Below are 23,434 nucleotides of genomic sequence, written 5' to 3'. Positions count from 1 at the left end.
TATCAATTACCTCATCATTTCTTACACATCTCCTAATAATCATATCATAATCAGTGTAAAATAAATCGTCATTAAGCCATGAATATCTAGCACTTTGTTTGACTAGTCTCTTCCTTTCCTTCGCAGTAAAGTGTGGAGGTGTCCTTCCTGTAGACAAATAATTGACCAAATCAGCATACCAAGGAGTTACTATGGAAATTGCAAATAAGTTTTCATCTGGAAAAGAATCTTCAACTGGAACAACCTCACCTGGATTTTGCAGTCTAGAGAGAAAATCTGCCACCTGGTTCTCTTTGCCTGGTCTATCTAACACTGTGATGTTAAATTCCTGTAACAATAGTAACCATCTGGTAACTCTGCCACTAGTTATTGGTTTATTCATTAAATGTCTAATGGCCGAATGATCAGTATGTACAAAGACCTCATAACCAGTTATGTAATGTCGGAATTTATTCACAGCATAAATGATGGCAAGTGTTTCCTTTTCTGTAACTGTGTAGTTTAACTCTGCAGGTGTTAGATTTTTACTAATGAAATAAATGGCATAAGTACAAGATTCCTCTTTTTGGCCTAAGGATGCACCTACTGCAGTGTCGGATGCATCTGTAAAGATATGAAATGGTAGGCTCCAATTAGGCCCTCTCAAGACTGGTGCGGTTGATAACTTCTTTTTGAGCTGTTCGAATGCTTGTTGGCAGTTCTCATTCCAGTTGAAAAGTACATCTTTGGTTAGAAGTTTAAACAAAGGTAAAGCTATCTTACTAAAATTTTCAATAAATCTGCGGTAATAGCTTGCATACCCAAGGAAACTTCTTACCTCTCTTTGATTCTGTGGAATTGGCAAATCAACTATGATCTGGATCTTGGCTGGGTCAACCTGGATGCCTTGAAAAGAAATATAGTGGCCTAACACTATCCCTTCGTTTAACATCATAAAGCACTTTTCATTGCTGAGGGACAAGTTAGCTTCAATACATCTTTTCAAAACTCTCTCAAGATTTTCTAATGCATGTTCAAATGAATTGCCATATACTGAAAAATCATCCATGTAGACCTCAACACAATCATGAATTAAATCAGCGAAAATAGCTAACACAGCTCTCTGAAATGTAGCTGGAGCGTTACAAAGTCCAAATGGCAAAACATTGTAGGCATAGGTGCCCCAAGGACAGTTGAATGTGGTTTTGTCCTGGTCTTCAGAGGCTATCCTGATCTGGTTGTAGCCACTGAAACCATCAAGAAAAGAAAATGATGATTTGCCAGCTAGGGTGTCTAACACTTGATCAATAAATGGCAGTGGGAAGTAGTCTTTGAGCGTTGCTTTGTTCAGCTGTCTGTAATCAACACAAATGCGCCACTTACCATTTTTCTTGGGCACTATAACCAAAGGGGATACCCACTGACTGTCAGAAATAGGATATATAAAATTAACTCTCAAAAGTTTTTGCAATTCCTCTCTGACAATATCTTGGAGCATGGGGTTCATTCTTCTCTGTGGTTGCCTCACTGGTTTAATGGTGCTATATGTATAGATGTGGTGAGTGCATGTGTCGGGGTGAATCCCATGCATATCGGTATAGTCCCAAGCAAAGGCTTTTTGGTATTTTCTCAAGAGTTTAATCAATTTCTCTTGTTGAGATGAGTCTAGGTGATTGCCTATGTTCAGAGTTTTCCCTGGACTAATCTCTATGATCTGACTCTGTGTATTGGTGATGGATTGAACTGGAAAAATGTTGTGAAATGTAGTTTGCAAAGATTGGATGGTGCATGTTTCTTGAAAGCTTTGGGCCAGAAGTACATCTGCAGCATGATATTGTTCACTTCTCAAATTTTCAGACATATCAGGTTGAGAAAGGAATAATTCTACCAAATCATTATTGTCTTCCTGGAAATCATAGATTTGGTCAATGCTAAAAATAGATTGTACTTCTTCTTTATCATTAAATTTATCATCAAGCCAAATTATGTGTTACTGCTGGTGATTGTGCCGATGGATAAAGGGTGAGTTGTTTTCTTTCGGTCCCCCTTGAAATGATCATGTTGCCTGATCGACATCCTATAAATGCATCAGCAGTCGCTAACCATGGTCTACCTAGAATGATAGGGTGTCCTCCTAAATTGGATTTGGGTTGAAGGACTAGGAAATCCACTGGATACTCCCAAGAGTCCAGTGAGACAATGATGTCTTCCAAAATCCCTTCAGGAATGACTTTGGACCTATCAGCTAGTTCAAGAACAATCGTGGTATGTTGCAAATTTATGAGCTGGAGTGTTCTCATGGTTTCAAGAGTCATGACATTGATTGCGGCTCCAAGATCTATCAAAGTGTTTGGAATCCGTATGTTGTTAATGATGGTGGTCACTTTGGGAATGCCAGGATCAACATACTTCTCCATGGAGATGGTATTGGTCATAAGGCCTGCTAAATTTCCTAAAACATGAATGGTTTGAGGATCAATCCTTTTCCTAGCAGGCTTCTTGAGGCACATGTCTTTGATGGCTTTGGTATAGATAGGAATGTCTTTTATAGCTTGCAGCAGTGGGATTTTTATGTAGACATTTTTAAGCTCATCTAAGACATCAAATTGTGGTATAGACAGTGGTGGTTTTACTTGGACCAATCGGTCTGGAAAAGGTGGATGCAGTGGTTGCATCTGTTTATCTTTGGTATCATTGATTGGTTTTGTTGGATTTGTCATTTCATTTTCCTTTTCTGAGTTTTCTTCTTGCTTATCTGTTATTGGAGAATCCTTGTGAAGCACCCTACCAGACCTCAAATTAATGTTTTGCAAAGGCAGTGTGGAATATGAGGTTCCTTCTTCTACATTGTAGGCTGGCCTCTCTGCTCTATTATTCGGATTTGGGACAGTTTGAGCAGGAATTTGAGTGGGTCTGGGAGGTTGTGAGTTAGCTGGAAATTGCAGCTGTGGTGCATTTATTGGTGGAGGAGCAGGCAGAGCTTGTTGAGGAGGTTGGGGCTGATAGACAACTTGCTGAGGATACTGCTGATATGGTTGAGAATGTGATGGATACGGCTGTTGGTATTGTTGATATGGTTGTGAGTAAGGTGGGTATGATTGAGGATATGTATGATAAGATTGGGAGTACTGTTGAGACGGTCTCCATTGGTGTTGTGGTTGGTTTTGTTGCTGCCATGGCATGGGTACATTCCATGAGTTTTGTGCATACATTTGATCATTCATAGGAAACTGCAGATTTTGATTTGGAAACATACCTTGGGTTGCTGGCCTTGGCTGCCATGGTCGCTTTGTGCCCATGTAATACACGTTTTCCATCTCTGCATTGGCTGCCATATTACAGTTCTGCAAAACTTTAACTTTAGGACAGTTAAACATATCATGATGTTCAGTACAGAAAGCACAAACTTGGATGTTCTCTAGAGGACAATCTTTTAATGCATGTTTCTTTCGGCACTTTGGGCAGAAGATAGCCATGATATGATCTTCATCTTCTTGTTTCTTCTTGGCTTTTAAAGTGTCAATTTGGTTCCCTAGAGTGCTTAACAAATCTGTTTTAAACTCTTCTAAAAGATTCCCTATTTCGGCCCTTGTAACACTTGCAGAGGCAGATTTTGTGACCCTTGATGACAGGCTTCTCTTTCCCATTTTAGCTTTACTCCTTGAATACTTTTCGCACAACTCAGCGATTTCTTCAAAGGGTAAGGCAGAAATGTCACCTTTTCCCATTAGGTTGAGATCATCCATGTATTCCTCTCGGATACCTTTCAAGAATATTGTGCGGACCAGATCAGGAGGCATAGTTCGGTGTTTAGATTTTTGTAAGTTATAGACAAACCGTTCTAAATATTCCTCTAAGGTTTCATCCTCTTGCTGACTCATTCTAAAGATATCATCTTTAGAGTCTTTGGATCTGCAATAAGGCTGATATTTCCTAAGAAATATTCTCCTCATACCATCCCAATCAACTATAGCATGCTCACCAAGCCCCATGAACCATTTCAAGGCTGATGCCTTTAGTGTGGCTGGGAACAATCTAAGCCTATGGGCATCATCTGTATAGCCATAAGTTCGACATACAATGTCAAACTCGAACAAGAATGAGTCCGGATCCTCCGAAGCCATACCATAGAAATTTGGTAGCACGGATGGGGGTATGTTTTTCATTTTGATCTCCTCATCCTCCTGTGGTTCATGTATAGGGAACTTAAAAGTTGACTCCTCTTCATCTCCTTGTCGTGGTACTGAGCCAGATCCTTCCTCAGCCATTCTAATTGGTCTCTCTGTGTCAATGTCACTTGGTGGAAAAAGGAGGAAGGAAGATTGTTCGGTAACTGTACTACTTTCTCCTTGTGTAGAAGGTCTAGGAAAGTGCTTCTTCTGCGATTTATGTGTGAATAAAGTTTCCCTCTCAATAAGAGTAAGTTCCTGTCCTGAATAAAAATTTTCTACCAATGTTTGGATAACTTCCTCAGCTGGTGTTGTATTCCCTAGAGAGTCTGCTCCTGATGATGATGGGTTAGTTTTTATATGGTGGGGGGTTTTTACAAATCTCCCTTGACTGTCTCTAAATCTAGGCATAAATGAACATGATTTCTAACTGTGTTTTTGTTTATTTTTGTGTGTTGAAATTTTTTTCTTTTTTTTGTGTGAATCCTTTAAGTACGCCTCCCTGGCAACGGCGCCAAAATGTAGTGTTCTAGCTAGGGTACTAGACTAGACTATATTAATTATCGACCAAGATGCGTAAGCTTAGAGGCATGCGTCTAAAGTATATAGACATAAAGGATTGTTGACTAAGTGGTTATGATGTAGGTCACAGGGCTTCTTTACGGAAGACTGGGATATGTCACCTATCATCCAAACACTCAGGTCACCCTGCTAATATAACTGATTACAATGCTATCGTTAAATGCATTTACCAAATTACACACTGAAACTAAACACTGTGTATCACTGCAACAATGATCTCAATCTCCTTACAAAGACATTACACATAAAACCCTTGTTCAGTAAACACCCAGCATTCGCTAATATTTATACAATATCAAAATATACAGAGATCATAAATGAATTGTGAAATGAAAACAAAGTTTATGATGGTGCTTTTAAAAGACAACACAGGGATCGAATCCCTTACAGGACGCACTTCCAGATCTCAGTGATGACTGTTCAGCATTACCATAAACGCAAACCAACCATAAGCGCAAACCATATACATTCGATGGAAATCAAAAGCTATGGAAATCGAAACCCAAGTAATTGTAACTGCTGTGCAAACCATATAAGACCTATTGAAATCGAAATCCAATCAATCGTAACTACTGTGTAAACCATACGATAACCTAAGTGCAAATAAAATGAAAAGAACAATATACCGGTTGAACGCAGGGCCCGTCCGCGTTCCAGAGGTACACTGGACTATATTCGACCGGCTATCAAATCAATACACGAGACACAAATCGGAACTGTAACTGGATTCTTAGTATTAAGTTCAAAAATAGAGTTTTTAGAATGATACAACGATTAACCCTCTATCCATTACTCGGACTGTATTTACATAACCATGTCATTTCGATAATGAATGTACATTCGGAATTTGGTTGTTGCCGCTTTTATTACATCGAGCTTTTCAAAATGTTTCTATCCTAACTGATCAAAAAGAACAAAAACTAAATCAAAATAGAATGAGCTGTTGTTTCTGCCTTTGTCGCCAGTGTGCCATGCTTTGACCTGAGTTGACCGCGCATGTAGGAGAGTCGATCCGGCTGTAAGATAGGTGTTTGTCCATGCTTGGACATTCTACTTTTCATCCATGCCTTTCGTTCTCGCCCAACTGTTGTGCCACATGTCAAACAATGAGCTAATTACAGGATGTTGGAACTTCCTGTAACCATTTCACCAAAAACTTCTAATTCTTCAACATAAAATCCCTAAATCAATTCCAATGCATTTTAATAACTATAAGACTATTAATAATTAATTTTCAAGGATTCTAAGGGATATATGATGAAAAGGAATGGGTAAATGATATGTTTTTAGGAGGAAAAAGGGGTCTTGGGATGATACCAACAAAGAGTTTGTCAGAACCAAATGATGGCTTTAATGGAGATAAGGAGGAAATGGATGAGAAAAAGGTGGCATAGGGAGAAATTATGGTAGGTTGTTTGGGCCTTAGATATCTTTTAGCATTCAAAAGTGTCTAATAGCTAAAAAGATCCCCACAAACTAAGCTATTTTGTTGGAGTGAATTTTAAGTATCTTATGAAGCAACTTTAACATGCATTGATGGCATAAACAAATACACAAACTATATTTAGAATTTAGGTAGTCTTATAGTGATAGTTGATATCACCAATTTACCGAGTCAACCTCATTCACTCTTTTTATCTATTTGGGAGTGATTTGGAATTATCTCATTTTGTATAACTAGGAACACATATACTCATATGAAGCAAATATAGTTTATGGTTAGTCCTCTCGTTATCTTGGCATTTATTTCTAAAGTATTATCATTTTTAATATGATATAATTCCATATAAAATAATATATGTTAGGATATATAATATGCACTTCTTTTAATTAGAAAATCTTGATTATTTAAAAAAAATACATGACTGTTATCATAACTTATACATTACTACATTTAAAAGTACTTTAAACATGGGTTGATGTCCATGAACAATTAGATATTGGCACAACATCTACCAGGAGAGTTTTCTCTCAATTTTTCTAGGAGTTAGTTTAGGAGCTTTGTGCTCCAAAGGTTTAACATCTAGATAGAGCCAATGATTCTCCTTCACTCTATAATCTTCTTCTTTGTTTATTCTCAACATTTCTCAATCATTCTTTTTCCTCAAATTTTGTTTTAAAGACTCTTTTAGTTCTTAATTGTTTGAAGTAATCCATTTCTATGAGTTTTAAAACACAAATTTTCTCTAAAGCATGAAAAATTCACTCCTATGACTTGTCCTCTGCCTTGGAGTCCTCTAAAAATTGAAATGGATTGAACTCAGTTACATAGGGGATGGTGTTTTTTTAAAAGAGCTTGATGTTCTTTTGGAAAAATTTCTCTCTTCATTTTTTAGTTCCCTATTCTGAAGAATGAGGCTCTTTAAAATGTGTGTGTGTGTGTGTTTTTTTAAATATTTTTGGATACTATATTAATTGAATTTAAACATTGTACTCATAAAACAATTTCAACATTTGAATGAAACATTCTTATAATGGAGAGTTTTCTCCTAAATATGATCAATAATTCAAAGTTCAATCAACATAGGTGAGGATTTTTTTAGTCAGTAGTTGCGCAACTTCTAGAGTTAGAAGGAGAAGTGTCTTTGACATGGTTGAACTCTATTATTAAATGCTTCATAAATAGCCTACTCTTCCCATCACTTTAGAGATAATGCCTTTAAGCTTGGAAAAAATAAAAAAGAATATAATATTTTTGTGAGTAATTTGATATTCACACTTTTTAAAACATGTTTTTTTCGAATGCTATTTTTCAAAATCTCTCCTTCTTCTCTCAATATCACCATATTTAACCTGTAACACCTAGAGAAGCAAATTTTCAGGTCCGTGAGTTTGACTAACTTCAAGTAAAGGGTGTTTTACTATCTTCAAGTAAACCATCAAAGCGTGCAAACACCCTTTAAATCATATATACGGGTCCATTACTCACACTATTTGCAGTGTTGCGCATTTGAAACCCACTAGCGTTTGGTGTGAAACATATTTCGTCTGCCACTGTGGGCATTATTTCCGTCGGACTGAGTTTTGAACGCTCCTTTGCTCAGACCCTTAAGTGCGCGTCAAGGAAACTGTAAATTTGGGCAGAGTAGAGCTTACATACGTAAAGAATAACAGAGCAGAGCTTTTGGCGAGGGGGGGTTTTCTTCTTTCTTTTTTTAGTGAGGGGATTAAAGGCTTCTTCACTCATTTTCACTACATTTGCGAATTTATGGTTCAGTATCGAAGGGTGAAGCTGGCACAGAAGCTGAAAAATGTAGTTGAAATTTTCAAGGCATTTTTATGAGCAAAGGAGTGTGGTCAGTAGTGTGAGCAGTGTGGTCAGCAGTATGAGCAGAGCAGTGTGGGCAGTGTGCGCAAACAGTGAGAGCAGCGAGCAGTGAGCAGTGTGAGAGCAGGGAGCTTTTATGCAGCAGAAGTATCGAGCAATGAGCAAGGAGCAACAAATGCATTCAAACATGACAAAGAAACAAGAAATTTCAAAACATGTGGAGACAAATGAATTAGGACAAGTGAAAATTGCCTCATTCACCAAAGTTGGGAAGTGGGTTTGGGTCAATGCCAAATAATATCGGGGCATTTTAATATGAAGAATAGCCCGCCTAAAATGGGAGCAAACAAGGAAGAAACAATCTAAAAAGAAAAGTACTCGAGACCTTCGCAAAAAACACTCAAACAAGTCTCCTCTACAAGCATGTGGCAACAAGAAGTCTAAAGGAAAATTCATTGGTGATTCTTCCTTATATAGTCCCACATCCACACCTCTCACCTGGTCATTTGATCTTTATGTGAAAGAATTGTTAAATGCAAAACAAAGATTGGAGGTTTTAGAAGTTAAAGGGCAAGAAAGAGATCATAAAATTCATATAATAACAGCCGAGAACAAAGCTTTAGCAGAAAGCAATAAAGTTTTAAAAGAACAAGTGGCATTGCTACAGGAAGCTCTTCTGATAGGGAAGACAGAATGGCAATGCATGAAGGTGGATGTGCAAAACATAAAGAAATCTGTAGTGGAAAGTACAGAGGTGGTGAATGTGAAATCATCCGAGGATAAAGGGAAAATGATTGCCCAGATAAACAACCATAAAGAGAATGAAAGAGAAGAAACGAAAGGAGATTCCACCAAAGTTTCCAAAACTTGGGCTCAAGTTATTAGCAATTCTGCTAATAAGGAAGGAGAAACAAATATTCAGGTTGACAACATGCAAGATAGTGAAGGCAAGGAAAGACAAAATAGGGCAACAAACATAATTATTAAAGGGGTGAAAGACTATGGGAAAAATGAATGTACTCTTGACCTTGCAAGAGACTTCTTGAAAGACAAGTTGCTATGGCAAGGACAAATATGCCAAGCATGGAGGGAGGGTAAGTTTACTGGGGAGAGAGTTAGGCCTATAAAAGTCATTATGCCTAGCTTGCGTGATAAATATATCATTCTAAGCAAGAAACATCTCTTGAGGGGTTCTCATTTTTTCCTAGAAGAAGATTTAACTGTAAAACAACAGGAGGAAAGAAGGGAGGAAATTTTAAAGGTTAGGACAGCAAGAGATGAAGGAAAGAGAGCATGGATTTATAAAGGCAAAGATGTGATAGTGCGATTTGGACCTCCTTTCAAAACAGAGTAGCAAGATGGTAATAAAGAAGAGGCAACAAACTCTTCGATAGGAAATCAGAAAGCAAGGTCAGTATGGGAAAGCAGGGACAAAGACTCAAATGTGAGTCTTGCATGTCAAAATAAATAGCAATCAAGTCATACCCAGATTTCCTTAAGATTAGTTTGTTGGAACAGCAGAGGTTACCCATGGAGACGAGGACCTGGGTTAGGGCCTATTGCAAAAGATAGAGACATAATTTTCCTCATAAAAACACATGAGCATGAAGGGTGCAAGACACCTTTGTTTGAAGGATACTGGAAGATGGCAGTGTGGAACAAGGTAGCAGGGAATGGCAAAGGGCATGACTTTATCATGGTTTTAGTAAGGGAGAAAGAAGGTCGTCTCATTCAGTTAGAGAAAGAAGACTCAAATAAGAAATTCATTTGGTTTAAAATATCAGAAAATGGAAACCACATCATAATTGCAGCATGCTATTTTGCGCCACAGGTTTCAAAAATCTACAAAGGTAGAGGTGATCCGGATTTAAACAGGAACGCAATAAAATACAGAGATAATCATAAAGACAGATATGCAACGGAAATAATACTTCATTTCATTACTGTAAAATACTGAAATATGCTTCCAAATAGAAATAGAAATAAACCAGCTAGGGCGATGGTAGCTTATCTCTGAGAAGAGATGTGGTGGCTACATCCTAGTCTGGGAGATGAGCTTGCTTCCTTTCTTGGCAGTGATCAAAGAGGTGGCGGTAGGTGGGGCTACCTCCGGTATCCTGTATAATGAATTATCCAAAGAATTAATGACAGCGCGAGGCCTTGACTCATACACAGCATGTCGTCTCCACAAGTATGGTTGGCCTAATAGTACATCGCAAACATCCAGAGGTGTAACATCACACAATACCTCGTCTGTGAAGGGCTTGATGTTGTAGGGAAGGCGACACTGCTAGAGAACTTTGAGATCTCGTCCTTCATGAAGCCACCCGATATTGTACGGCTGTGGGTATGGTGTAGTCAGTAGGCCCAACCGCTTCACGACCTCTGCTGAAATAAGGTTCTTTTGGCTGCCACTGTCGACAATGAATTGCAGTGGCGAACCCTTCACCCACATCTGTGAGTGGAAAAGACGCTCCCCCTCCTCTGGGTCTTCGGGCTCATTCTTCTGGATCTTGGCAGTGGCAACAGTGGCACTGGGATCTGCATCAATGATTTGCTTCCCTTTGCCATTCCCCTTGTCAGGTTCTGGCTTAGGGTTGGAACATGCATCTGATTCGGAAGCCTTCAACTCGGCCACCAACGACTGCTTGGTCTGACACTCACTTGTGTTATGAGTGGGACTCTTGTGGAACCCACACCACTTTCTTGTGTCCTTCTTCGGCTTCGTGGTGGTGTTCTATTCTTGCGACTTCGACGGGTTGCCTTGGGTCACCCCGCCTTGGCTTTGTCCTTTGGGCTTCGGATTTGCAGATCCAAAGTCTCGCTTCTTCTATTTGAACTTTTGCTCGATTTTGACAGCGTATCGGTATGTTGTGCCGAGTGAGGAGATGTTAAAGAACTCCATCTCTTCCTGGATGTATCTGTGTAGGTAGCCACGGTATTTAACTACCAGATGTAGCTCAGAATCTTTGATACCCAATTGTGTGCGAAGGGTATGGAAAATGTTTGTGAACTCTGGCACATCTTGCTCTCGTCCTTGCCGCAGTGTGGTCCATTTGATGTATTTGTCCTCATAGCTTTTGACAGGGTAGTACTACTCCTTGATGGCATCCCAAAAGTCATTCCAAGTGGGTGCGGCTGAAAATAGTGAGCCTGTACTTTCATCCTTCTGCTCGTAGTAGGTTTCCCACCAGTCCTTGACGTGGGGGGCTGCTTTGAGAAGAGTGAAAACAATATTTTCCCGACTTGAAAATTCATGAACAAAAAAATACCCATCTAGCAAATTTAACCATTTATCTACGGCATCTGCATCTATTTGACCCTCGAAGATGGGGATTTCAAAATTAACTTTTACCTTAAAGGGTGTGGCATTTCCAGAGTAGCTGTTGGAAGCCGATGCGTCGCCTCTGGGTAGCCGCTGAAGGATCTGGGCAAAGTTGTCCATCATCGCGTTCCTTTGTCGCTCGAGGGCTTCTTTGAGCAAGATTTTGATAGGATCTCCTGCCCCCTCATTTTTCTTCTCATCCGCCATGGGAGGTCGTCGAGATTTGCGAGGCTGGTCTTGCAAAGGTTCGACCAGTTCAAGCCCTAACTCCTTATATCCCGACCTCGTTGGGGACATGCAAAGAAAAAACAGAGAAAAAGCAGACCGCTCTAATACCACTGATCTGGATTTAAACAGGAACGCAATAAAATACAGAGATAATCATAAAGACAGATATGCAGCGGAAATAATACTTCATTTCATTACTGTAAAATACTGAAATATGCTTACAAACAGAAATGGAAATAAACCAGCTAGGGCGATGGTAGCTTATCTCTGAGAAGAGATGTGGTGGCTACATGCCTCTGAACTGTTCTCAACTGTGTTACAATGAGGCTCGAAGGCCTATTTATTGTTGACAAACAATGGAAAACCCTTCACATTGCAAAACCTAACCCTAGAAGATGAAACGCCAAATTGTGGGCCCTGTTTTTGGGTAAGTTGGTACATCAACTTCCCGGGGTCGCGAATTGGTCGTATTATCTCCGTTTGACGCACATGATAGCCAGTAGGAAAGATCTCTCCGAGGACTACGACAGAAAAGAAAGTTTTTTGACAGAAAAATCACTGGCGGTAGATTTCCCAAAAAATGTCGTTTAGGGCCTCAAAATGGCTCCGGAAGTTTAGGACCCGAAAAACTGCTAAAAATAGTAAATTGCGCTATAATTAAGGAAACTGAAAAACTGAAAGGGACAATTGTGGGGGTCCATATGGGATAGGTGGGTGGCCACCAACATCCACCTGGATCATTCCTCCCCCCTTAGGATGCAAAGGTCCCCATTGCGTTGAGTTCCTCCCTGAATGAGGAAGCTTCTGCTGAGCTGGGTCTCTAGTGAGCTGTTCTGCAATCTCTAATGTGTCCAGAAATGGTGGGAAGCATGGTCGACGACGGTCCACATTGAACACTCGGTGCAAGTGAAGGAATGGAGGAATGTTGTACTTCCAAGCATTGTTTCCCGTAGCCTTGGTACTAGTGTAAGAACCATGTCAGAGCGGTCTAAGTTTCTGATGGGTTCTGGTAAGGCGTTCTTTCTGCAGATGTAACCAAACATTGTTGCCCACCTGAAAATTGTGTGGTACCCCTGTGGGTGAGGAGAAGTTGTTCCCGTGTTTTGTCATGACCGTATCCCTTTGCTGCTGCTGCTGTGTGGAAGAATCCTTTACGGGGGTCATGGATGTAGCAACGATCTTCCCCTTACTTTGGGAGCGAACCAGACAGAAAATGAATTTCCTAGTCTGGGAGATGAGCTTGCTTCCTTTCTTGGCAGTGATCAAAGAGGTGGCGGTAGGTGGGGCTACCTCCGGTATCCTGTATAATGAATTATCCAAAGAAATAATGACAGCGCGAGGCCTTGACTCATACATAGCATGTCGCTTCCACAAGTATGGCTGGCCTAATAGTACATCGTAAACATCCAGAGGTGTAACATCACACAATACCTCGTCTGTGAAGGGCTTGATGCTGTAGGGAAGGCGACACTGCTGGCGAACTTTGAGATCTCGTCCTTCATGAAGCCACCCAATACTGTACGGCTGTGGGTGTGGTGTAGTTGGTAGGCCCAACCGCTTCACGACCTCTATTGAAATAAGGTTCTTTTGGCTGCCACTGTCGACAATGAATTGCAGTGGCGAACCCTTCACCCACATTTGTGAGTGGAAGAGATGCTCCCCCTCCTCTGGGTCTTCGGGCTCATTCTTCTAGATCTTGGCAGTGGCAACAGTGGCACTAGGATCTGCATTAATGATTTGCTTCCCTTTATCATTCCCCTTGTCAGGTTCTGGCTCAAGGTTGGAACATGCATCTGATTCAGAAGCCTTCAACTCGGCCACCAACGACTGCTTGGTCTGACACTCACTTGTTTTATGAGTGGGACTCTTTTGGAACTCACACCACTTTCCTGTGTCCTTCTTCGGCTTTGTGGTGGTGTTCTTTTCTTGCGACTTCGACGGGTTGTCTTGGGTCACCCCACCTTGGCTTTGTCCTTTGGGCTTCGGATTAGCATATCCAAAGTCTCGCTTCTTCTGTTTGAACTTTTGCTCGATTTTGACAGCGTATCGGTATGCTGTGCCGAGTGAGGAGATGTTCAAGAACTCCATCTCTTCCTGGATGTATCTGTGTAGGTAGACACGGTATTTGAGTACCAGATGTAGCTCAGAATCTTTGATACCCAACTGTGTGCAAAGGGTATGGAAAATGTTTGTGAACTCTGGCACATCTTGGTCTCGTCCCTACCGCAGTGTGGTCCATTTGATGTATTTGTCCTCACAGCTTTTGACAGGGTAGTACTGCTCCTTGATGGGATCCCGAAAGTCATTCCAAGTGGGTGCGGCTGAAAATAGTGAGCCTGTACTTTCATCCTTCTGCTCGTAGTAGGTTTCCCACCAGTCCTTGACGTGGGGGGCTGCTTTGAGAAGAGAAAAAACAATCTTTTCCTGACTTGAAAATTCATGAACAAAAAAATACCCATCTAGCAGATTTAACCATTTATCTACGGCATCTGCGTCTATTTGACCCTCGAAGATGGGGATTTCAAAATTAACTTGTACCTTAAAGGGTGTGGCATTTCCAGAGTAGCTGTTGGAAGCCGATGCGTCGCCTCTAGGTAGCTGCTGAAGGATTTGGGCAAAGCTGCCCATCATCGCGTTCCTTTGTCGCTCGAGGGCTTCTTCGAGCAAGATTTTGATAGGATCTCCTGCCCCCTCGTTTTTCTTCTCATCTGCCAGGGGAGGTCATTGAGATTTGCGAGGCTGGTCTTGCAAAGGTTCGACCAGTTCAAGCCCTAACTCCTTATATCCCGATCTCGTTGGGGACATGCAAAGAAAAAACAGAGAAAAAGCAGACCGCTCTGATACCACTGATCCAGATTTAAACAGGAACGCAATAAAATACAGAGATAATCATAAAGACAGATATGCAACGGAAATAATACTTCATTTCATTACTGTAAAATACTGAAATATGCTTACAAACAGAAATAGAAATAAACCAGCTAGGGCGATGGTAGCTTATCTCTGAGAAGAGATGTGGTGGCTACATGCCTCTGAACTGTTCTCAACTGTGTTACAATGAGGCTCAAAGGCCTATTTATTGTTGACAAACAATGGAAAACCCTTCACATTGCAAAACCTAACCCTAGAAGATGAAACGCCAAATTGTGGGCCCCGTTTTTGGGTAAGTTGGTACATCAACTTCCCGGGGTCGTGAATTGGTCGTATTATCTCCATTTGACGCACATGATAGCCCGTTGGAAAGATCTCTCCGAGGACTACGACAAAAAAGAAAGTTTTTTGACAGAACAATCGTTGGCGGTAGATTTCCCAAAAAATGTCGTTTAGGGCCTCAAAACGGCTCCGGAAGTTTAGGACCCGAAAAACTGCTAAAAATAGTAAACTGCTCTATAATTAAGGAAACTGAAAAACTGAAAGGGATAGTTGTGGGGGTCCAGATGGGATAAGTGGGTGGCCACCAACATCCACCTGGATCATTCCTCCCCCCTTAGGAAGCAATGGTCCCCATTGCGTTGAGTTCCTCCCTGAGATGAGGAAGCTTCTGCTGCGCTGGGTCTCTGGTGAGTTGTTCTGTAATCTCTAATGTGTCCAGAAATAGTGGGAAGCATGGTCGACGACGGTCCACATTGAACACTCGGTGCAAGTGAAGGAATGGAGGAATGTTGTGCTTCCAAGCATTGTTTCCCGTAGCCTTGGTACTAGTGTAAGAACCATGTCGGAGTGGTCTGAGTTTCTGATGGGTTCTGGTAAGGCGTTCTTTCTGCAGATGTAACCAAACTTTGTTGCCCACCTGAAACTTGTGTGGTACCCCTGTGGGTGAGGAGAAGTTGTTCCTGTGTTCTGTCATGACCGTATCCCTTTGTTGCTGCTGCTGTGTGGAGGAATCCTTTGCAGGGGTCATGGATGTAGCAACGATCTTCCCCTTACTTTGGGAGCGAACCAGACAGAAAATGAATTTCCTAGTCTGGGAGATGAGCTTGCTTCCTTTCTTGGCAGTGATCAAAGAGGTGGCAGTAGGTGGGGCTACCTCCGGTATCCTGTATAATGAATTATCCAAATAAATAATGATAGCGCGAGGCCTTGAATCATACATAGCATGTCGCCTCCACAAGTATGGCTGGCCTAATAGTACATCGCAAACATCCAGAGGTGTAACATCACACAATACCTTGTCTTTGAAGGGCTTGATGCTGTAGGGAAGGCAACATTGCTGGCGAACTTTGAGATCTCATCCTTCATGAAGCCACCCGATATTGTACGGCTGTGGGCGTGGTGTAGTCGGTAGGCCCAACCGCTTCACGACCTCTGCTAAAATAAGGTTCTTTTGGCTACCACTGTCGACAATGAATTGCAGTGGCGAACCCTTCACCCACATCTATGAGTGGAAAAGACGCTCCCCCTCCTCTAGGTCTTCGGGCTCATTCTTCTGGATCTTGGCAGTGGCAACGTGGCACTGGGATCCGCATCAATGGTTTGCTTCCCTTTGCCATTCCCCTTGTCAGGTTCTGGCTCAGGGTTGGAACATGCATTTGATTCGGAAGCCTTCAACTCGGCCACCAGCGACCGCTTGGTCCGACACTCACTTGTGTTATGAGTGGGACTCTTGTGGAACTCAAACCACTTTCCTGTGTCCTTCTTCGGCTTCGTGGTGGTGTTATTTTCTAGCGACTTCGACGGGTTGTCTTAGGTCACCCCGCCTTGGCTTTGTCCTTTGGGCTTCGGATTTGCAGATCCAAAGTCTTGCTTCTTCTGTTTGAACTTTTGCTCGATTTTGACAGCGTATCTGTATGCTGTACCGACTGAGGAGATGTTCAAGAACTCCTTCTCTTCCTAGATGTATCTGTGTAGGCAGCCACGGTATTTGAGTACCAGATGTAGCTCAGAATCTTTGATACCCAACTGTGTGCGAAGGGTATGGAAAATGTTTGTGAACTCTGGCACACCTTGGTCTCGTCCCTGCCGCAGTGTGGTCCATTTGATGTATTTGTCCTCATAGCTTTTGACAGGGTAGTACTGCTCCTTGATGGCATCCCGAAAGTCATTCCAAGTGGGTGCGGCTGAAAATTGTGAGCTTGTACTTTCATCCTTCTGCTCGCATTAGGTTTCCCACCAGTCCTTGACGTGGGGGGTTGCTTTGAGAAGAGCGAAAACAATCTTTTCCCGACTTGAAAATTCATGAAAAGAAAAATACCCATCTAGCAGATTTAACCATTTATCTACGGCATCTACGTCTATTTGACCCTCGAAGATGGGGATTTCAAAATTAACTTGCACCTTAAAGGGTGTGGCATTTCGAGAGTAGCTGTTGGAAGCCGATGCGTCGCCTCTGGGTAGCCGCTGAAGGATGTGGGAAAAGTTGTCCATCATCGCATTCCTTTGTCGCTCGAGGGCTTCTTCGAGCAAGATTTTGATAGGATCTCCTCCCCACTCGTTTTTCTTCTCATCCGCCATGGGAGGTCGTCGAGATTTGCGAGGCTGGTCTTGCAAAGGTTCGACCAGTTCAAGCCCTAACTCCTTATATCCCGACCTCATTGGAGACATGCAAAGAAAAAACAGAGAAAAAGAAGACCGCTCTGATACCACTAATCTGGATTTAAACAGGAACGCAATAAATACAGAGATAATCATAAAGACAGATATGTAGCGGAAATAATACTTCATTTCATTACTGTAAAACACTAAAATATGCTTACAAACAAAAATAGAAATAAACCAGCTAGGGCGATGGTAGCTTATCTCTGAGAAGAGATGTGGTGGCTACATGCCTCTGAACTGTTCTCAACTGTGTTACAATGAGGCTCGAAGGCCTATTTATTGTTGACAAACAATGGAAAACCCTTCACATTGCAAAACCTAACCCTAGAAGATGAAACGCCAAATTGTGGGCCCCGTTTTTGGGTAAGTTGGTACGTCAACTTCCCAGGGTCGCGAATTGGTCGTATTATCTCCGTTTGACGCACATGATAGCCCGTTGGAAGGATCTCTTCGAGGACTACGACGGAAAAGAAGATTTTTTGACAGAAAAATAGCTAGCGGTAGATTTCCCAAAAAAACGTCGTTTAGGGCCTCAAAACGGCTCCGGAAGTTTAGGACCCAAAAAACTGCTAAAAATAGTAAGTTGTGCTATAATTAAGGAAACTGAAAAACTGAAAGGGACAGTTGTGGGGGTCCAGATGGGATAGGTGGGTGGCCACCAACATCCACCTGGATCATTCCTCCCCCCTTAGGAAGCAATGGTCCCCATTGTGTTGAGTTCCTCTCGGAGATGAGGAAGCTTCTTCTGAGTTGGGTCTCTGGTGAGCTGTTCTGCAATCTCTGATGTGTCCAGAAATGGTGGGAAGCATGGTCGATGATGGTCCACATTGAACACTCAGTGCAAGTGAAGGAATGGAGGAATGTTGTGCTTCCAAGCATTGTTTCTCGTAGCCTTGGTACTAGTGTAAGAACCATGTCGGAGAGGTCTGAGTTTCTGATGGGTTCTGGTAAGGCATTCTTTTTGCAGATGTAACCAAACTTTGTTGCCCACCTGAAACTTGTGTGGTACCCCTGTGGGTGAGGAGAAGTTGTTCCTATGTTCTGTCATGACCGTATCCCTTTGCTGCTGCTGTTGTGTGGAGGAATCCTTTGCGGGGGTCATGGATGTAGCAATGATCTTCCCCTTACTTTGGGAGCGAACCAGACAGAAAATGAATTTCCTAGTCTGGGAGATGAGCTTGCTTCCTTTCTTGGCAGTGATCAAAGAGGTGGCGGTAGGTGGGGCTACCTCCGGTATCTTGTATAATGAATTATCCAAAGAAATAATGATAGCGCGAGGCCTTGACTCATACACAACATGTCGCCTCCACAAGTATGGTTGGCCTAATAGTACATCGCAAACATCCAGAGGTGTAACATCACACAATACCTCGTCTGTGAGGGCTTGATGTTGTAGGGAAGGCGACATTGCTGGCGAACTTTGAGATCTCGTCCTTCATGAAGCCACTCGATACTCTATGGTTGTGGGTGTGGTGTAGTCGGTAGGCCCAACCGCTCCACGACCTCTGCTGAAATAAGGTTCTTTTGGCTGCCACTGTCGACAATGAATTGCAGTGGCGAACCCTTCACCCACATCTGTGAGTGGAAAAGACGCTCCCCCTCCTCTGGTTCTTTGGGCTCATTCTTCTGGATCTTGGCAGTGGCAACATTTGCATTGGGATCCGCATCAATGATTTGCTTCCCTTTGCCATTCCCCTTGTCAGGTTCTGGCTCAGGGTTGGAACATGCATCTGATTCGGAGGCCTTCAACTCGGCCACCAACGACTGCTTGGTCCGACACTCACTTGTGTTATGAGTGGGACTCTTGTGGAACTCACACCACTTTCCTGTGTCCTTCTTCAGCTTCGTGGTGGTGTTCTTTTCTTGCGACTTCGATGGGTTGTCTTGGGTCACCTCGCCTTGGCTTTGTCCTTTGGGCTTCGGATTTACAGATCCAAAGACTCGCTTCTTCTTTTTGAACTTTTGCTCGATTTTGACAGCGTATCGGTATGCTGTGCCGAGTGAGGAGATGTTCAAGAACTCCATCTCTTCCTGGATGTATTTGTGTAGGCAGCCGCGGTATTTGAGTACCAGATGTAGCTCAGAATCTTTGATACCCAACTGTGTGCGAAGGGTATGGAAAATGTTTGTGAACTCTGGCACATCTTGCTCTCGTCCCTGCCGCAGTGTGGTCCATTTGATGTATTTGTCCTCATAGCTTTTGATAGGGTAGCACTGCTCCTTGATGGCATCCCGAAAGTCATTCCAAGTGGGTGCGCTGAAAATAGTGAGCCTGTACTTTCATCCTTCTGCTCACAGTAGGTTTCCAACCAGTCCTTGACGTGGGGGGCTACTTTGAGAAGAGCGAAAACAATCTTTTCCCGACTTGAAAATTCATGAACAGAAAAATACCCATCTAGCAGATTTAACCATTTTTCTACGGCATCTGCGTCTATTTGACCCTCGAAGTTGGGGATTTCAAAATTAACTTGTACCTTAAAGGGTGTGGCATTTCCAGAGTAGCTGTTGGAAGCCGATGCGTCGCCTCTGGGTAGCCGCTGAAGGATCTGGGCAAAGTTGTCCATCATCGCGTTCCTTTGTCGCTCGAGGGCTTCTTCGAGCAAGATTTTGATAGGATCTCCTCCCCCCTCGTTTTTCTTCTCATCCGCCATGGGAGGTCGTCGAGATTTGCGAGGATGGTCTTGCAAAGGTTCGACCAGTTCAAGCCCTAACTCCTTATATCCTGACCTCGTTGGGGACATGCAAAGAAAAAACAGAGAAACAACAGACCGCTCTGATAGCACTGATCCAGATTTAAACAGGAACACAATAAAATATAGAGATAATCATAAAGACAGATATGCAACGGAAATAATACTTCATTTCATTACTGTAAAATACTGAAATATGCTTACAAACAGAAATAGAAATAAGCCAGCTAGGGCGATGATAACTTATCTCTGAGAAGAGATGTGGTGGCTACATGCCTCTGAACTATTCTCAACTGTGTTACAATGAGGCTCGAAGGCCTATTTATTGTTGAGAAACAATGGAAAACCCTTCACATTCCAAAACCTAACCCTAGAAGTTGAAACACCAAATTGTGGGCCCCGTTTTTGGGTAAGTTGGTACATCAACTTCCCGGGGTCGCGAATTGGTCATATTGTCTCCGTTTGATGCACATGATAGCTCGTTGGAAAGATCTCTCCGAGGAATGCGACGAAAAAGAAGAACTTTTGACAGAAAAATCGTTGGCGGTAGATTTCCCAAAAAACGTCGTTTAGGGCCTCAAAACGGCTCCGGAAGTTTAGGACCTGAAAAACTGCTAAAAATAGTAAACTGCGCTATGATTAAGGAAACTGAAAAACTGAAAGGGACAGTTGTCGGGGTCCAGATGGGATAGGTGGGTGGCCACCAACGTCCACCTGGATCAAGAGGGCTTGACCACAAAGATCTATTTGCAACCTTAAAAGCGGATATTGCAACATATCCACAACTAGGTGAAATCCTTATAGTGGGTGATTTCAATGCTAGGACTACAAAGTGAGCATGCTAGCATTCTTTGTTGTAAAGATGATTGTGACCCTATTTGGCTTACAGAAGAAAGTAATCATCAGTGGCAAAGAATTTCAGAGGACAAGGGCTGCAATATCTTTGGTGAACAATTGCTTACTTTATGTGGGGCCTTTGATTTAGTCATTTGCAATGGCTTGACTAGATGGGCAAAGTACGGTAAGTTCACTTGCAATACTTACAATGGAGCAAGTGAGGTAGATTATGTAATTTTCTCGCATGGTTTGTGTGAGAAAATGGAAGAAGTTTTGATTTGAGATCAACTGGGGGATTTGAAATCAGATCACAAGCCAAATTATTTATGTTTCTCTTAGATTGGAAAGAAACAATTAGAGCCAAAAATTCAGCGTGTCCAACAAAATCTCCCACAGGGTAGAATTCTTTTGACCCCAGAAAATTGCAATACCTTCAAATTGATGCTAAAGAGGCTCTTCGAGAAGGAGAAAATTACAATTCACAACCTTCATAGTCATGAATTAACACATTTAATTCAATGCACACTTGCAGAGTGCAAAAGAGCAAAAATTAAGGAGTCTGAAACAAATTGCTTTCCGGTTAATGCTTGGTTTGACACGGAATGCAAAAAGGCAAGGAGAATGTGAAAAGAGTCAAACAAGCATAACATAAAGCTCAAAGCTTACAAGCAATTATTAAACAAGAAAAATGCCGATTTCATGGTTTCAAGGAGGGAAGAACTAATCTTCCTTGGGAAAAATAATCTCAAATTATTTTGGAAGGAGCTCCAACCGAAAAAGATACAAATTGTAAATAATATTACAGTTTCTAAATGGTTTGACTACACAAGACAACTCTATGAGCAGGTTCCCAAGGTTGACCCTCCCCCCTTGGTCAACACTGATACTGAACTCTTCACAGTATAAGAGGTAGAGATGGGTATCAAGAAGTTGGGTGTTGGAAAAGCAAAAGACTTAGCTGAACTCCAAGCAGAATATCTAAAGTGGGGCTCAAAGATTCTTGCACCTCACATTACAAAAATCTTCAACAACATCATACAACAAGGGCTCCCCACAAATTGGACAACTAGTCTGGTAATACCTCTTTTCAAGAGCGGTGACGTCAATAATCCCTCCAATTATAGGACCATCAGGATAAACCCTTTGTTTGCAAAGCTATTTGGAGGCATGCTAGAAAACAAAATTAGCAAGTGGGCAAAAGAAAGAGATAAGCGTGCTAAAGGGCAAGCAGGTTTTAGACCTAAACATTCCACAATTGATCATTGTATAACTTTAAGGCACATCATTGAAAAAGTTTGGGAAAAAAAGAAAGAAGTCTTTTGTTGCTTTGTTGATTTCAGAAAAAAAGTTTGACTCGGTTCCTAGGGATAAGCTTTGGTACAGAATGGAGGAACTTGGGGTTCCTAAACATTTGAGAGCAGTTGTGCATAGGCTATATGAAGAGGTGAAAGTCAAAATCAAAACTTCAGCAGGCATTTCTGAAAGTTTTAGAAGCAATATCGGGGTCAAGCAAGGTTGCCCATTGTCTCCTACCCTTTTTGGTTTATATATCAACAAGCTTGAGGAGTGGTAAATTCGCAAGGAGGTGATGGTATCTATTTGGGCAAGTTTGTTATAAGGCTTCTTTTGTAGGTAGATGACCTTATTCTGATTGCTAAATCAGCTCTTGGTTTTCAAGAACACTTACTATCCCTTGAGCATTTTTGTAGAAGTGTGGGGATGCAAGTCAATATCAGCGAAACGAAAGTAGTGGCCTTCTCTAAGAAAATAAAACATAACCAACATAAGTTATACTTTGAAGGCAACATTATGGAAGAAGTTGCGGATTATAAATACCTCGGAATTGACTTCAACAAAAATCTAAGCTGGAATGGTTGTAGAAAGAAAATAACTTTGGGGGGTTGGAAAGCATTTTATGCTTTTCAAAATAGGTGTAGAGAGGCAAAGTTATGGGACTCGAAAACCACTCAAACTCTTTTTGGGCTTCTAGTGATTCCGATGATTCTCTATGGTTGTGAACTGTGGGCTAGCAGTACATCCGACATGCAAGGGAGACAAATTGAGAAAATTCAGAAGCATTTGATTACAAACAAATTTAAGATTAAAAGTGCAGTTGCTTATGATATCTTGTTAAGTGAAACAGGGACTGCTCCTATTGAAGCAATTGCTATGGTGCGAGTCATAAGGTATTTAAAAAAAAATTGAGCAAATGGAAGAGGGTAGATGGCCTAAGGTTGTCTTTAATGATAGATTGTGCAAGAACAAAAAAACTTGGATGCAACAAAATAACAAATGGTTTAGTAAATGGGGTATTTGCTTGAACGCGTGTCCCATAAACAACAAAGAGAAAAAAGCTTTTGTTATGGAAAAGTTCCACAAATGTACTTGGGATAAGGAGCTAGGAAGAAAGAAAAATTACTATATTGAAGTGTTTAATTCCACTCATAGTCATCAACCAAAAGCATAAATAGAGGCCAATATCTCTTGGAGAGCCAAAATTCTTATTGCTCAGTTAAGGACTAATTCTCATCAACTCCGTTGTGAAACAGGGCACTGGAAAAGGCCAAAGGAAGTGTGGGAGGAAAGAGTATGCATTTTTTGTTCTTCTGGAAAAGTGGAAACAGAAAAACGTTTCATTATAGAATGTGAGGCCTTCAAAGACAACAGAGAAAATTATGCAGATATGCTGATAGCTAGCTCTTGGGATAATCTATTTAGCGAGTGGTTTGTCAAGAAGCTAGGAACATTTATTTTGAAACTTCACAAAAAAAGGGCCGAATATATCATGCAGATGAAAAAACAATCTGTCACATAAACTATC

This window comes from Pinus tabuliformis, chromosome 6 (assembly GCF_031772625.1).
Source record: "Pinus tabuliformis cultivar Carrire ecotype Pingquan chromosome 6, CPIR1, whole genome shotgun sequence".
Taxonomy (NCBI): domain Eukaryota; kingdom Viridiplantae; phylum Streptophyta; class Pinopsida; order Pinales; family Pinaceae; genus Pinus; species Pinus tabuliformis.
Note: the sequence above shows the minus strand (reverse complement) of the source record.